General features: G+C 55.1%; 1 protein-coding gene across 1 annotated transcript in view; it reads left to right on the forward strand.

Annotated features, from left to right (window-relative positions):
• LOC128749771 (carboxyl-terminal PDZ ligand of neuronal nitric oxide synthase protein-like) overlaps positions 1-16,250 on the forward strand; it is a 34,104-nt gene that overhangs the window by 3,066 nt on the left and 14,788 nt on the right. The gene's annotated exons all lie outside the window — the stretch shown is intronic.

The raw sequence follows: 16,250 nt of genomic DNA on the forward strand, positions 1-16,250 counted from the left end.
GGTCACCACCTTCAGACACGAGTCACCACCTTCAGACACGAGTCACCACCTTCAGACACAGGTCACCACCTTCAGACACGAGTCACCACCTTCAGACACAGGTCACCACCTTCAGACACAGGTCACCACCTTCTGACGCAGGTCACCACCTTCAGACACAAGTCATCACCTTCAGACACGAGTCACCACCTTCAGACACAAGTCACCACCTTCAGACACAAGTCATCACCTTCAGACACAAGTCACCACCCTCAGACACAGGTCACCACCTTCAGACACGAGTCACCACCTTCAGACACGAGTCACCACCCTCAGACACGAGTCACCACCTTCAGACACGGGTCACCACCTTCAGACACAGGTCACCACCTTCAGATACAGGTCACCACCTTCAGACGCGAGTCACCACCTTCAGACACAGGTCACCACCTTCAGACACAGGTCACCACCTTCAGACACGAGTCACCACCTTCAGACACAGGTCACCACCTTCAGACACAGGTCACCACCTTCTGACGCAGGTCACCACCTTCAGACACAAGTCATCACCTTCAGACACGAGTCACCACCTTCAGACACAAGTCACCACCTTCAGACACAAGTCATCACCTTCAGACACAAGTCACCACCCTCAGACACAGGTCACCACCTTCAGACACGAGTCACCACCTTCAGGCACGAGTCACCACCTTCAGACACGAGTCACCACCTTCAGACACGAGTCACCACCTTCAGACACAGGTCACCACCTTCAGACACGAGTCACCACCTTCAGACACGAGTCACCACCTTCAGACACAGGTCACCACCTTCAGACACGAGTCACCACCTTCAGACACAGGTCACCACCTTCAGACACAGGTCACCACCTTCTGACGCAGGTCACCACCTTCAGACACAAGTCATCACCTTCAGACACGAGTCACCACCTTCAGACACAAGTCACCACCTTCAGACACAAGTCATCACCTTCAGACACAAGTCACCACCCTCAGACACAGGTCACCACCTTCAGACACGAGTCACCACCCTCAGACACGAGTCACCACCTTCAGACACGGGTCACCACCTTCAGACACAGGTCACCACCTTCAGATACAGGTCACCACCTTCAGACGCGAGTCACCACCTTCAGACACAGGTCACCACCTTCAGACACAGGTCACCACCTTCAGACACGAGTCACCACCTTCAGACACAGGTCACCACCTTCAGACACAGGTCACCACCTTCTGACGCAGGTCACCACCTTCAGACACAAGTCATCACCTTCAGACACGAGTCACCACCTTCAGACACAAGTCACCACCTTCAGACACAAGTCATCACCTTCAGACACAAGTCACCACCCTCAGACACAGGTCACCACCTTCAGACACGAGTCACCACCCTCAGACACGAGTCACCACCTTCAGACACGGGTCACCACCTTCAGACACAGGTCACCACCTTCAGATACAGGTCACCACCTTCAGACGCGAGTCACCACCTTCAGACACAGGTCACCACCTTCAGACACAGGTCACCACCTTCAGACACGAGTCACCACCTTCAGACACAGGTCACCACCTTCAGACACAGGTCACCACCTTCTGACGCAGGTCACCACCTTCAGACACAAGTCATCACCTTCAGACACGAGTCACCACCTTCAGACACAAGTCACCACCTTCAGACACAAGTCATCACCTTCAGACACAAGTCACCACCCTCAGACACAGGTCACCACCTTCAGACACGAGTCACCACCTTCAGACACGAGTCACCACCCTCAGACACGAGTCACCACCTTCAGACACGGGTCACCACCTTCAGACACAGGTCACCACCTTCAGATACAGGTCACCACCTTCAGACGCGAGTCACCACCTTCAGACACAGGTCACCACCTTCAGACACGAGTCACCACCTTCAGACACGAGTCACCACCTTCAGACACGAGTCACCACCTTCAGACACAGGTCACCACCTTCAGACACGAGTCACCACCCTCAGACACGAGTCACCACCCTCAGACACGAGTCACCACCTTCAGACACGAGTCACCACCTTCAGACACAGGTCACCACCTTCAGACACGAGTCACCACCTTCAGACACGAGTCACCACCTTCAGACACGAGTCACCACCTTCAGACACAGGTCACCACCTTCAGACACGAGTCACCACCTTCAGACACGAGTCACCACCTTCAGACACAGGTCACCACCTTCAGACACGAGTCACCACCTTCAGACACAGGTCACCACCTTCAGACACAGGTCACCACCTTCTGACGCAGGTCACCACCTTCAGACACAAGTCACCACCTTCAGACACAAGTCACCACCTTCAGACACAAGTCACCACCCTCAGACACAGGTCACCACCTTCAGACACAGGTCACCACCTTCAGACACGAGTCACCACCCTCAGACACGAGTCACCACCCTCAGACACGAGTCACCACCCTCAGACACGAGTCACCACCTTCAGACACGAGTCACCACCTTCAGACACAGGTCACCACCTTCAGACACGAGTCACCACCCTAAGACACGAGTCACCACCTTCAGGCACGAGTCACCACCTTCAGACACGAGTCACCACCTTCAGACACAGGTCACCACCTTCAGACACAGGTCACCACCTTCAGACACGAGTCACCACCCTAAGACACGAGTCACCACCTTCAGGCACGAGTCACCACCTTCAGACACAGGTCACCACCTTCAGACACGAGTCACCACCTTCAGACACGAGTCACCACCTTCAGACACAGGTCACCACCTTCAGACACGAGTCACCACCTTCAGACACAGGTCACCACCTTCAGACACAGGTCACCACCTTCTGACGCAGGTCACCACCTTCAGACACAAGTCATCACCTTCAGACACGAGTCACCACCTTCAGACACAAGTCACCACCTTCAGACACAAGTCATCACCTTCAGACACAAGTCACCACCCTCAGACACAGGTCACCACCTTCAGACACGAGTCACCACCTTCAGACACGAGTCACCACCCTCAGACACGAGTCACCACCTTCAGACACGGGTCACCACCTTCAGACACAGGTCACCACCTTCAGATACAGGTCACCACCTTCAGACGCGAGTCACCACCTTCAGACACAGGTCACCACCCTCAGACACGAGTCACCACCCTCAGACACGAGTCACCACCTTCAGACACGAGTCACCACCCTCAGACACGAGTCACCACCTTCAGGCACGAGTCACCACCTTCAGACACAGGTCACCACCTTCAGACACGAGTCACCACCTTCAGACACGAGTCACCACCTTCAGACACAGGTCACCACCTTCAGACACAAGTCATCACCTTCAGACACAAGTCACCACCCTCAGACACAGGTCACCACCTTCAGACACGAGTCACCACCTTCAGACACGAGTCACCACCCTCAGACACGAGTCACCACCTTCAGACACGGGTCACCACCTTCAGACACAGGTCACCACCTTCAGACACAAGTCACCACCTTCAGTCACAGGTCACCACCTTCAGACACGAGTCACCACCTTCAGACACAGGTCACCACCTTCAGACACGAGTCACCACCTTCAGACACGAGTCACCACCTTCAGACACAGGTCACCACCTTCAGACACGAGTCACCACCTTCAGACACAGGTCACCACCTTCTGACGCAGGTCACCACCTTCAGACACAAGTCATCACCTTCAGACACGAGTCACCACCTTCAGACACAAGTCACCACCTTCAGACACAAGTCATCACCTTCAGACACAAGTCACCACCCTCAGACACGAGTCACCACCTTCAGACACGAGTCACCACCCTCAGACACGAGTCACCACCTTCAGACACAGGTCACCACCTTCAGATACAGGTCACCACCTTCAGACGCGAGTCACCACCTTCAGACACAGGTCACCACCTTCAGACACGAGTCACCACCTTCAGACACAGGTCACCACCTTCAGACACGAGTCACCACCCTCAGACACGAGTCACCACCTTCAGACACGAGTCACCACCTTCAGACACAAGTCACCACCTTCAGTCACAGGTCACCACCTTCAGACACGAGTCACCACCTTCAGACACAGGTCACCACCTTCAGACACGAGTCACCACCTTCAGACACGAGTCACCACCTTCAGACACAGGTCACCACCTTCAGACACGAGTCACCACCTTCAGACACAGGTCACCACCTTCAGACACGAGTCACCACCTTCAGACACAGGTCACCACCTTCTGACGCAGGTCACCACCTTCAGACACAAGTCATCACCTTCAGACACGAGTCACCACCTTCAGACACAAGTCACCACCTTCAGACACAAGTCATCACCTTCAGACACAAGTCACCACCCTCAGACACGAGTCACCACCTTCAGACACGAGTCACCACCCTCAGACACGAGTCACCACCTTCAGACACAGGTCACCACCTTCAGATACAGGTCACCACCTTCAGACGCGAGTCACCACCTTCAGACACAGGTCACCACCTTCAGACACGAGTCACCACCTTCAGACACAGGTCACCACCTTCAGACACGAGTCACCACCCTCAGACACGAGTCACCACCTTCAGACACGAGTCACCACCTTCAGACACAAGTCACCACCTTCAGTCACAGGTCACCACCTTCAGACACGAGTCACCACCTTCAGACACAGGTCACCACCTTCAGACACGAGTCACCACCTTCAGACACGAGTCACCACCTTCAGACACAGGTCACCACCTTCAGACACGAGTCACCACCTTCAGACACAGGTCACCACCTTCTGACGCAGGTCACCACCTTCAGACACAAGTCATCACCTTCAGACACGAGTCACCACCTTCAGACACAAGTCACCACCTTCAGACACAAGTCATCACCTTCAGACACAAGTCACCACCCTCAGACACGAGTCACCACCTTCAGACACGAGTCACCACCCTCAGACACGAGTCACCACCTTCAGACACGAGTCACCACCTTCAGATACAGGTCACCACCTTCAGACGCGAGTCACCACCTTCAGACACAGGTCACCACCTTCAGACACGAGTCACCACCTTCAGACACAGGTCACCACCTTCAGACACGAGTCACCACCCTCAGACACGAGTCACCACCTTCAGACACGAGTCACCACCCTCAGACACGAGTCACCACCTTCAGACACAGGTCACCACCTTCAGACACGAGTCACCACCTTCAGACACGAGTCACCACCTTCAGACACGAGTCACCACCCTCAGACACGAGTCACCACCCTCAGACACGAGTCACCACCTTCAGACACAGGTCACCACCTTCAGATACAGGTCACCACCTTCAGACGCGAGTCACCACCTTCAGACACAGGTCACCACCTTCAGACACGAGTCACCACCTTCAGACACAGGTCACCACCTTCAGACACGAGTCACCACCCTCAGACACGAGTCACCACCTTCAGACACGAGTCACCACCCTCAGACACGAGTCACCACCTTCAGACACAGGTCACCACCTTCAGACACGAGTCACCACCTTCAGACACGAGTCACTACCCTCAGACACGAGTCACCACCTTCAGACACGAGTCACCACCCTCAGACACGAGTCACCACCTTCAGACACGAGTCACCACCCTCAGACACGAGTCACCACCTTCAGACACAGGTCACCACCTTCAGACACAGGTCACCACCTTCAGACACGAGTCACCACCTTCAGACACGAGTCACCACCTTCAGTCACAGGTCACCACCTTCAGACACAGGTCACCACCTTCTGACGCAGGTCACCACCTTCAGACACGAGTCACCACCTTCAGACACAAGTCACCACCTTCAGACACAAGTCATCACCTTCAGACACAAGTCACCACCCTCAGACACAGGTCACCACCTTCAGACACGAGTCACCACCTTCAGACACGAGTCACCACCCTCAGACACGAGTCACCACCTTCAGACACGGGTCACCACCTTCAGACACAGGTCACCACCTTCAGACACAAGTCACCACCTTCAGTCACAGGTCACCACCTTCAGACACGAGTCACCACCTTCAGACACAGGTCACCACCTTCAGACACGAGTCACCACCTTCAGACACAGGTCACCACCTTCAGACACAGGTCACCACCTTCAGACACGAGTCACCACCTTCAGACACAGGTCACCACCTTCAGACACGAGTCACCACCTTCAGACACAGGTCACCACCTTCAGACACGAGTCACCACCCTCAGACACGAGTCACCACCTTCAGACACGAGTCACCACCCTCAGACACGAGTCACCACCTTCAGACACAGGTCACCACCTTCAGACACGAGTCACCACCTTCAGACACGAGTCACTACCCTCAGACACGAGTCACCACCTTCAGACACGAGTCACCACCCTCAGACACGAGTCACCACCTTCAGACACGAGTCACCACCCTCAGACACGAGTCACCACCTTCAGACACAGGTCACCACCTTCAGACACAGGTCACCACCTTCAGACACGAGTCACCACCTTCAGACACGAGTCACCACCTTCAGTCACAGGTCACCACCTTCAGACACAGGTCACCACCTTCTGACGCAGGTCACCACCTTCAGACACAAGTCACCACCTTCAGACACAAGTCATCACCTTCAGACACAAGTCACCACCCTCAGACACAGGTCACCACCTTCAGACACGAGTCACCACCTTCAGACACGAGTCACCACCCTCAGACACGAGTCACCACCTTCAGACACGGGTCACCACCTTCAGACACAGGTCACCACCTTCAGACACAAGTCACCACCTTCAGTCACAGGTCACCACCTTCAGACACGAGTCACCACCTTCAGACACAGGTCACCACCTTCAGACACGAGTCACCACCTTCAGACACAGGTCACCACCTTCAGACACGAGTCACCACCTTCAGACACAGGTCACCACCTTCTGACGCAGGTCACCACCTTCAGACACAAGTCATCACCTTCAGACACGAGTCACCACCTTCAGACACAAGTCACCACCTTCAGACACAAGTCATCACCTTCAGACACAAGTCACCACCCTCAGACACGAGTCACCACCTTCAGACACGAGTCACCACCCTCAGACACGAGTCACCACCTTCAGACACAGGTCACCACCTTCAGATACAGGTCACCACCTTCAGACGCGAGTCACCACCTTCAGACACGAGTCACCACCTTCAGACACAGGTCACCACCTTCAGACACAAGTCACCACCTTCAGACTCGAGTCACCACCTTCAGACACGAGTCACCACCCTCAGACACGAGTCACCACCTTCAGACACAGGTCACCACCTTCAGACGCGAGTCACCACCTTCAGACACAGGTCACCACCTTCAGACACGAGTCACCACCTTCAGACACAGGTCACCACCTTCAGATACAGGTCACCACCTTCAGACACGAGTCACCACCTTCAGACACAGGTCACCACCTTCAGACACGAGTCACCACCCTCAGACACGAGTCACCACCTTCAGACACGAGTCACCACCCTCAGACACGAGTCACCACCTTCAGACACAGGTCACCACCTTCAGACACGAGTCACCACCTTCAGACACGAGTCACCACCTTCAGACACGAGTCACCACCCTCAGACACGAGTCACCACCTTCAGACACAGGTCACCACCTTCAGATACAGGTCACCACCTTCAGACGCGAGTCACCACCTTCAGACACAGGTCACCACCTTCAGACACGAGTCACCACCTTCAGACACAGGTCACCACCTTCAGACACGAGTCACCACCCTCAGACACGAGTCACCACCTTCAGACACGAGTCACCACCCTCAGACACGAGTCACCACCTTCAGACACAGGTCACCACCTTCAGACACGAGTCACCACCTTCAGACACGAGTCACCACCCTCAGACACGAGTCACCACCCTCAGACACGAGTCACCACCTTCAGACACGAGTCACCACCCTCAGACACGAGTCACCACCCTCAGACACGAGTCACCACCTTCAGACACAGGTCACCACCTTCAGACACAGGTCACCACCTTCAGACACGAGTCACCACCCTCAGACACGAGTCACCACCTTCAGACACAGGTCACCACCTTCAGACACGAGTCACCACCCTCAGACACGAGTCACCACCTTCAGACACGAGTCACCACCCTCAGACACGAGTCACCACCTTCAGACACAGGTCACCACCTTCAGACACGAGTCACCACCTTCAGACACGAGTCACCACCTTCAGACACGAGTCACCACCTTCAGACACAGGTCACCACCTTCAGACACAGGTCACCACCTTCAGACACAGGTCACCACCTTCAGATACAGGTCACCACCTTCAGACGCGAGTCACCACCTTCAGACACAGGTCACCACCTTCAGACACAGGTCACCACCTTCAGACACGAGTCACCACCTTCAGACACAGGTCACCACCTTCAGACACAGGTCACCACCTTCTGACGCAGGTCACCACCTTCAGACACAAGTCATCACCTTCAGACACGAGTCACCACCTTCAGACACAAGTCACCACCTTCAGACACAAGTCATCACCTTCAGACACAAGTCACCACCCTCAGACACAGGTCACCACCTTCAGACACGAGTCACCACCCTCAGACACGAGTCACCACCTTCAGACACGGGTCACCACCTTCAGACACAGGTCACCACCTTCAGATACAGGTCACCACCTTCAGACGCGAGTCACCACCTTCAGACACAGGTCACCACCTTCAGACACAGGTCACCACCTTCAGACACGAGTCACCACCTTCAGACACAGGTCACCACCTTCAGACACAGGTCACCACCTTCTGACGCAGGTCACCACCTTCAGACACAAGTCATCACCTTCAGACACGAGTCACCACCTTCAGACACAAGTCACCACCTTCAGACACAAGTCATCACCTTCAGACACAAGTCACCACCCTCAGACACAGGTCACCACCTTCAGACACGAGTCACCACCTTCAGACACGAGTCACCACCCTCAGACACGAGTCACCACCTTCAGACACGGGTCACCACCTTCAGACACAGGTCACCACCTTCAGATACAGGTCACCACCTTCAGACGCGAGTCACCACCTTCAGACACAGGTCACCACCTTCAGACACGAGTCACCACCTTCAGACACAGGTCACCACCTTCAGACACGAGTCACCACCCTCAGACACGAGTCACCACCCTCAGACACGAGTCACCACCTTCAGACACGAGTCACCACCTTCAGACACAGGTCACCACCTTCAGACACGAGTCACCACCCTAAGACACGAGTCACCACCTTCAGGCACGAGTCACCACCTTCAGACACGAGTCACCACCTTCAGACACGAGTCACCACCTTCAGACACGAGTCACCACCTTCAGACACAGGTCACCACCTTCAGACACGAGTCACCACCTTCAGACACGAGTCACCACCTTCAGACACAGGTCACCACCTTCAGACACGAGTCACCACCTTCAGACACAGGTCACCACCTTCAGACACAGGTCACCACCTTCTGACGCAGGTCACCACCTTCAGACACAAGTCACCACCTTCAGACACAAGTCACCACCTTCAGACACAAGTCACCACCCTCAGACACAGGTCACCACCTTCAGACACAGGTCACCACCTTCAGACACGAGTCACCACCCTCAGACACGAGTCACCACCCTCAGACACGAGTCACCACCCTCAGACACGAGTCACCACCTTCAGACACGAGTCACCACCTTCAGACACAGGTCACCACCTTCAGACACGAGTCACCACCCTAAGACACGAGTCACCACCTTCAGGCACGAGTCACCACCTTCAGACACGAGTCACCACCTTCAGACACAGGTCACCACCTTCAGACACAGGTCACCACCTTCAGACACGAGTCACCACCCTAAGACACGAGTCACCACCTTCAGGCACGAGTCACCACCTTCAGACACAGGTCACCACCTTCAGACACGAGTCACCACCTTCAGACACGAGTCACCACCTTCAGACACAGGTCACCACCTTCAGACACGAGTCACCACCTTCAGACACAGGTCACCACCTTCAGACACAGGTCACCACCTTCTGACGCAGGTCACCACCTTCAGACACAAGTCATCACCTTCAGACACGAGTCACCACCTTCAGACACAAGTCACCACCTTCAGACACAAGTCATCACCTTCAGACACAAGTCACCACCCTCAGACACAGGTCACCACCTTCAGACACGAGTCACCACCTTCAGACACGAGTCACCACCCTCAGACACGAGTCACCACCTTCAGACACGGGTCACCACCTTCAGACACAGGTCACCACCTTCAGATACAGGTCACCACCTTCAGACGCGAGTCACCACCTTCAGACACAGGTCACCACCCTCAGACACGAGTCACCACCCTCAGACACGAGTCACCACCTTCAGACACGAGTCACCACCCTCAGACACGAGTCACCACCTTCAGGCACGAGTCACCACCTTCAGACACAGGTCACCACCTTCAGACACGAGTCACCACCTTCAGACACGAGTCACCACCTTCAGACACGAGTCACCACCTTCAGACACAGGTCACCACCTTCAGACACAAGTCATCACCTTCAGACACAAGTCACCACCCTCAGACACAGGTCACCACCTTCAGACACGAGTCACCACCTTCAGACACGAGTCACCACCCTCAGACACGAGTCACCACCTTCAGACACGGGTCACCACCTTCAGACACAGGTCACCACCTTCAGACACAAGTCACCACCTTCAGTCACAGGTCACCACCTTCAGACACGAGTCACCACCTTCAGACACAGGTCACCACCTTCAGACACGAGTCACCACCTTCAGACACGAGTCACCACCTTCAGACACAGGTCACCACCTTCAGACACGAGTCACCACCTTCAGACACAGGTCACCACCTTCTGACGCAGGTCACCACCTTCAGACACAAGTCATCACCTTCAGACACGAGTCACCACCTTCAGACACAAGTCACCACCTTCAGACACAAGTCATCACCTTCAGACACAAGTCACCACCCTCAGACACGAGTCACCACCTTCAGACACGAGTCACCACCCTCAGACACGAGTCACCACCTTCAGACACAGGTCACCACCTTCAGATACAGGTCACCACCTTCAGACGCGAGTCACCACCTTCAGACACAGGTCACCACCTTCAGACACGAGTCACCACCTTCAGACACAGGTCACCACCTTCAGACACGAGTCACCACCCTCAGACACGAGTCACCACCTTCAGACACGAGTCACCACCTTCAGACACAAGTCACCACCTTCAGTCACAGGTCACCACCTTCAGACACGAGTCACCACCTTCAGACACAGGTCACCACCTTCAGACACGAGTCACCACCTTCAGACACGAGTCACCACCTTCAGACACAGGTCACCACCTTCAGACACGAGTCACCACCTTCAGACACAGGTCACCACCTTCAGACACGAGTCACCACCTTCAGACACAGGTCACCACCTTCTGACGCAGGTCACCACCTTCAGACACAAGTCATCACCTTCAGACACGAGTCACCACCTTCAGACACAAGTCACCACCTTCAGACACAAGTCATCACCTTCAGACACAAGTCACCACCCTCAGACACGAGTCACCACCTTCAGACACGAGTCACCACCCTCAGACACGAGTCACCACCTTCAGACACAGGTCACCACCTTCAGATACAGGTCACCACCTTCAGACGCGAGTCACCACCTTCAGACACAGGTCACCACCTTCAGACACGAGTCACCACCTTCAGACACAGGTCACCACCTTCAGACACGAGTCACCACCCTCAGACACGAGTCACCACCTTCAGACACGAGTCACCACCTTCAGACACAAGTCACCACCTTCAGTCACAGGTCACCACCTTCAGACACGAGTCACCACCTTCAGACACAGGTCACCACCTTCAGACACGAGTCACCACCTTCAGACACGAGTCACCACCTTCAGACACAGGTCACCACCTTCAGACACGAGTCACCACCTTCAGACACAGGTCACCACCTTCTGACGCAGGTCACCACCTTCAGACACAAGTCATCACCTTCAGACACGAGTCACCACCTTCAGACACAAGTCACCACCTTCAGACACAAGTCATCACCTTCAGACACAAGTCACCACCCTCAGACACGAGTCACCACCTTCAGACACGAGTCACCACCCTCAGACACGAGTCACCACCTTCAGACACGAGTCACCACCTTCAGATACAGGTCACCACCTTCAGACGCGAGTCACCACCTTCAGACACAGGTCACCACCTTCAGACACGAGTCACCACCTTCAGACACAGGTCACCACCTTCAGACACGAGTCACCACCCTCAGACACGAGTCACCACCTTCAGACACGAGTCACCACCCTCAGACACGAGTCACCACCTTCAGACACAGGTCACCACCTTCAGACACGAGTCACCACCTTCAGACACGAGTCACCACCTTCAGACACGAGTCACCACCCTCAGACACGAGTCACCACCCTCAGACACGAGTCACCACCTTCAGACACAGGTCACCACCTTCAGATACAGGTCACCACCTTCAGACGCGAGTCACCACCTTCAGACACAGGTCACCACCTTCAGACACGAGTCACCACCTTCAGACACAGGTCACCACCTTCAGACACGAGTCACCACCCTCAGACACGAGTCACCACCTTCAGACACGAGTCACCACCCTCAGACACGAGTCACCACCTTCAGACACAGGTCACCACCTTCAGACACGAGTCACCACCTTCAGACACGAGTCACTACCCTCAGACACGAGTCACCACCTTCAGACACGAGTCACCACCCTCAGACACGAGTCACCACCTTCAGACACGAGTCACCACCCTCAGACACGAGTCACCACCTTCAGACACAGGTCACCACCTTCAGACACAGGTCACCACCTTCAGACACGAGTCACCACCTTCAGACACGAGTCACCACCTTCAGTCACAGGTCACCACCTTCAGACACAGGTCACCACCTTCTGACGCAGGTCACCACCTTCAGACACGAGTCACCACCTTCAGACACAAGTCACCACCTTCAGACACAAGTCATCACCTTCAGACACAAGTCACCACCCTCAGACACAGGTCACCACCTTCAGACACGAGTCACCACCTTCAGACACGAGTCACCACCCTCAGACACGAGTCACCACCTTCAGACACGGGTCACCACCTTCAGACACAGGTCACCACCTTCAGACACAAGTCACCACCTTCAGTCACAGGTCACCACCTTCAGACACGAGTCACCACCTTCAGACACAGGTCACCACCTTCAGACACGAGTCACCACCTTCAGACACAGGTCACCACCTTCAGACACAGGTCACCACCTTCAGACACGAGTCACCACCTTCAGACACAGGTCACCACCTTCAGACACGAGTCACCACCTTCAGACACAGGTCACCACCTTCAGACACGAGTCACCACCCTCAGACACGAGTCACCACCTTCAGACACGAGTCACCACCCTCAGACACGAGTCACCACCTTCAGACACAGGTCACCACCTTCAGACACGAGTCACCACCTTCAGACACGAGTCACTACCCTCAGACACGAGTCACCACCTTCAGACACGAGTCACCACCCTCAGACACGAGTCACCACCTTCAGACACGAGTCACCACCCTCAGACACGAGTCACCACCTTCAGACACAGGTCACCACCTTCAGACACAGGTCACCACCTTCAGACACGAGTCACCACCTTCAGACACGAGTCACCACCTTCAGTCACAGGTCACCACCTTCAGACACAGGTCACCACCTTCTGACGCAGGTCACCACCTTCAGACACAAGTCACCACCTTCAGACACAAGTCATCACCTTCAGACACAAGTCACCACCCTCAGACACAGGTCACCACCTTCAGACACGAGTCACCACCTTCAGACACGAGTCACCACCCTCAGACACGAGTCACCACCTTCAGACACGGGTCACCACCTTCAGACACAGGTCACCACCTTCAGACACAAGTCACCACCTTCAGTCACAGGTCACCACCTTCAGACACGAGTCACCACCTTCAGACACAGGTCACCACCTTCAGACACGAGTCACCACCTTCAGACACAGGTCACCACCTTCAGACACGAGTCACCACCTTCAGACACAGGTCACCACCTTCTGACGCAGGTCACCACCTTCAGACACAAGTCATCACCTTCAGACACGAGTCACCACCTTCAGACACAAGTCACCACCTTCAGACACAAGTCATCACCTTCAGACACAAGTCACCACCCTCAGACACGAGTCACCACCTTCAGACACGAGTCACCACCCTCAGACACGAGTCACCACCTTCAGACACAGGTCACCACCTTCAGATACAGGTCACCACCTTCAGACGCGAGTCACCACCTTCAGACACGAGTCACCACCTTCAGACACAGGTCACCACCTTCAGACACAAGTCACCACCTTCAGACTCGAGTCACCACCTTCAGACACGAGTCACCACCCTCAGACACGAGTCACCACCTTCAGACACAGGTCACCACCTTCAGACGCGAGTCACCACCTTCAGACACAGGTCACCACCTTCAGACACGAGTCACCACCTTCAGACACAGGTCACCACCTTCAGATACAGGTCACCACCTTCAGACACGAGTCACCACCTTCAGACACAGGTCACCACCTTCAGACACGAGTCACCACCCTCAGACACGAGTCACCACCTTCAGACACGAGTCACCACCCTCAGACACGAGTCACCACCTTCAGACACAGGTCACCACCTTCAGACACGAGTCACCACCTTCAGACACGAGTCACCACCTTCAGACACGAGTCACCACCCTCAGACACGAGTCACCACCTTCAGACACAGGTCACCACCTTCAGATACAGGTCACCACCTTCAGACGCGAGTCACCACCTTCAGACACAGGTCACCACCTTCAGACACGAGTCACCACCTTCAGACACAGGTCACCACCTTCAGACACGAGTCACCACCCTCAGACACGAGTCACCACCTTCAGACACGAGTCACCACCCTCAGACACGAGTCACCACCTTCAGACACAGGTCACCACCTTCAGACACGAGTCACCACCTTCAGACACGAGTCACCACCCTCAGACACGAGTCACCACCCTCAGACACGAGTCACCACCTTCAGACACGAGTCACCACCCTCAGACACGAGTCACCACCCTCAGACACGAGTCACCACCTTCAGACACAGGTCACCACCTTCAGACACAGGTCACCACCTTCAGACACGAGTCACCACCCTCAGACACGAGTCACCACCTTCAGACACAGGTCACCACCTTCAGACACGAGTCACCACCCTCAGACACGAGTCACCACCTTCAGACACGAGTCACCACCCTCAGACACGAGTCACCACCTTCAGACACAGGTCACCACCTTCAGACACGAGTCACCACCTTCAGACACGAGTCACCACCTTCAGACACGAGTCACCACCTTCAGACACAGGTCACCACCTTCAGACACAGGTCACCACCTTCAGACACAGGTCACCACCTTCAGATACAGGTCACCACCTTCAGACGCGAGTCACCACCTTCAGACACAGGTCACCACCTTCAGACACAGGTCACCACCTTCAGACACGAGTCACCACCTTCAGACACAGGTCACCACCTTCAGACACAGGTCACCACCTTCTGACGCAGGTCACCACCTTCAGACACAAGTCATCACCTTCAGACACGAGTCACCACCTTCAGACACAAGTCACCACCTTCAGACACAAGTCATCACCTTCAGACACAAGTCACCACCCTCAGACACAGGTCACCACCTTCAGACACGAGTCACCACCCTCAGACACGAGTCACCACCTTCAGACACGGGTCACCACCTTCAGACACAGGTCACCACCTTCAGATACAGGTCACCACCTTCAGACGCGAGTCACCACCTTCAGACACAGGTCACCACCTTCAGACACAGGTCACCACCTTCAGACACGAGTCACCACCTTCAGACACAGGTCACCACCTTCAGACACAGGTCACCACCTTCTGACGCAGGTCACCACCTTCAGACACAAGTCATCACCTTCAGACACGAGTCACCACCTTCAGACACAAGTCACCACCTTCAGACACAAGTCATCACCTTCAGACACAAGTCACCACCCTCAGACACAGGTCACCACCTTCAGACACGAGTCACCACCTTCAGACACGAGTCACCACCCTCAGACACGAGTCACCACCTTCAGACACGGGTCACCACC

This window comes from Synchiropus splendidus, chromosome 1 (assembly GCF_027744825.2).
Source record: "Synchiropus splendidus isolate RoL2022-P1 chromosome 1, RoL_Sspl_1.0, whole genome shotgun sequence".
Taxonomy (NCBI): Eukaryota; Metazoa; Chordata; class Actinopteri; order Syngnathiformes; family Callionymidae; genus Synchiropus; species Synchiropus splendidus.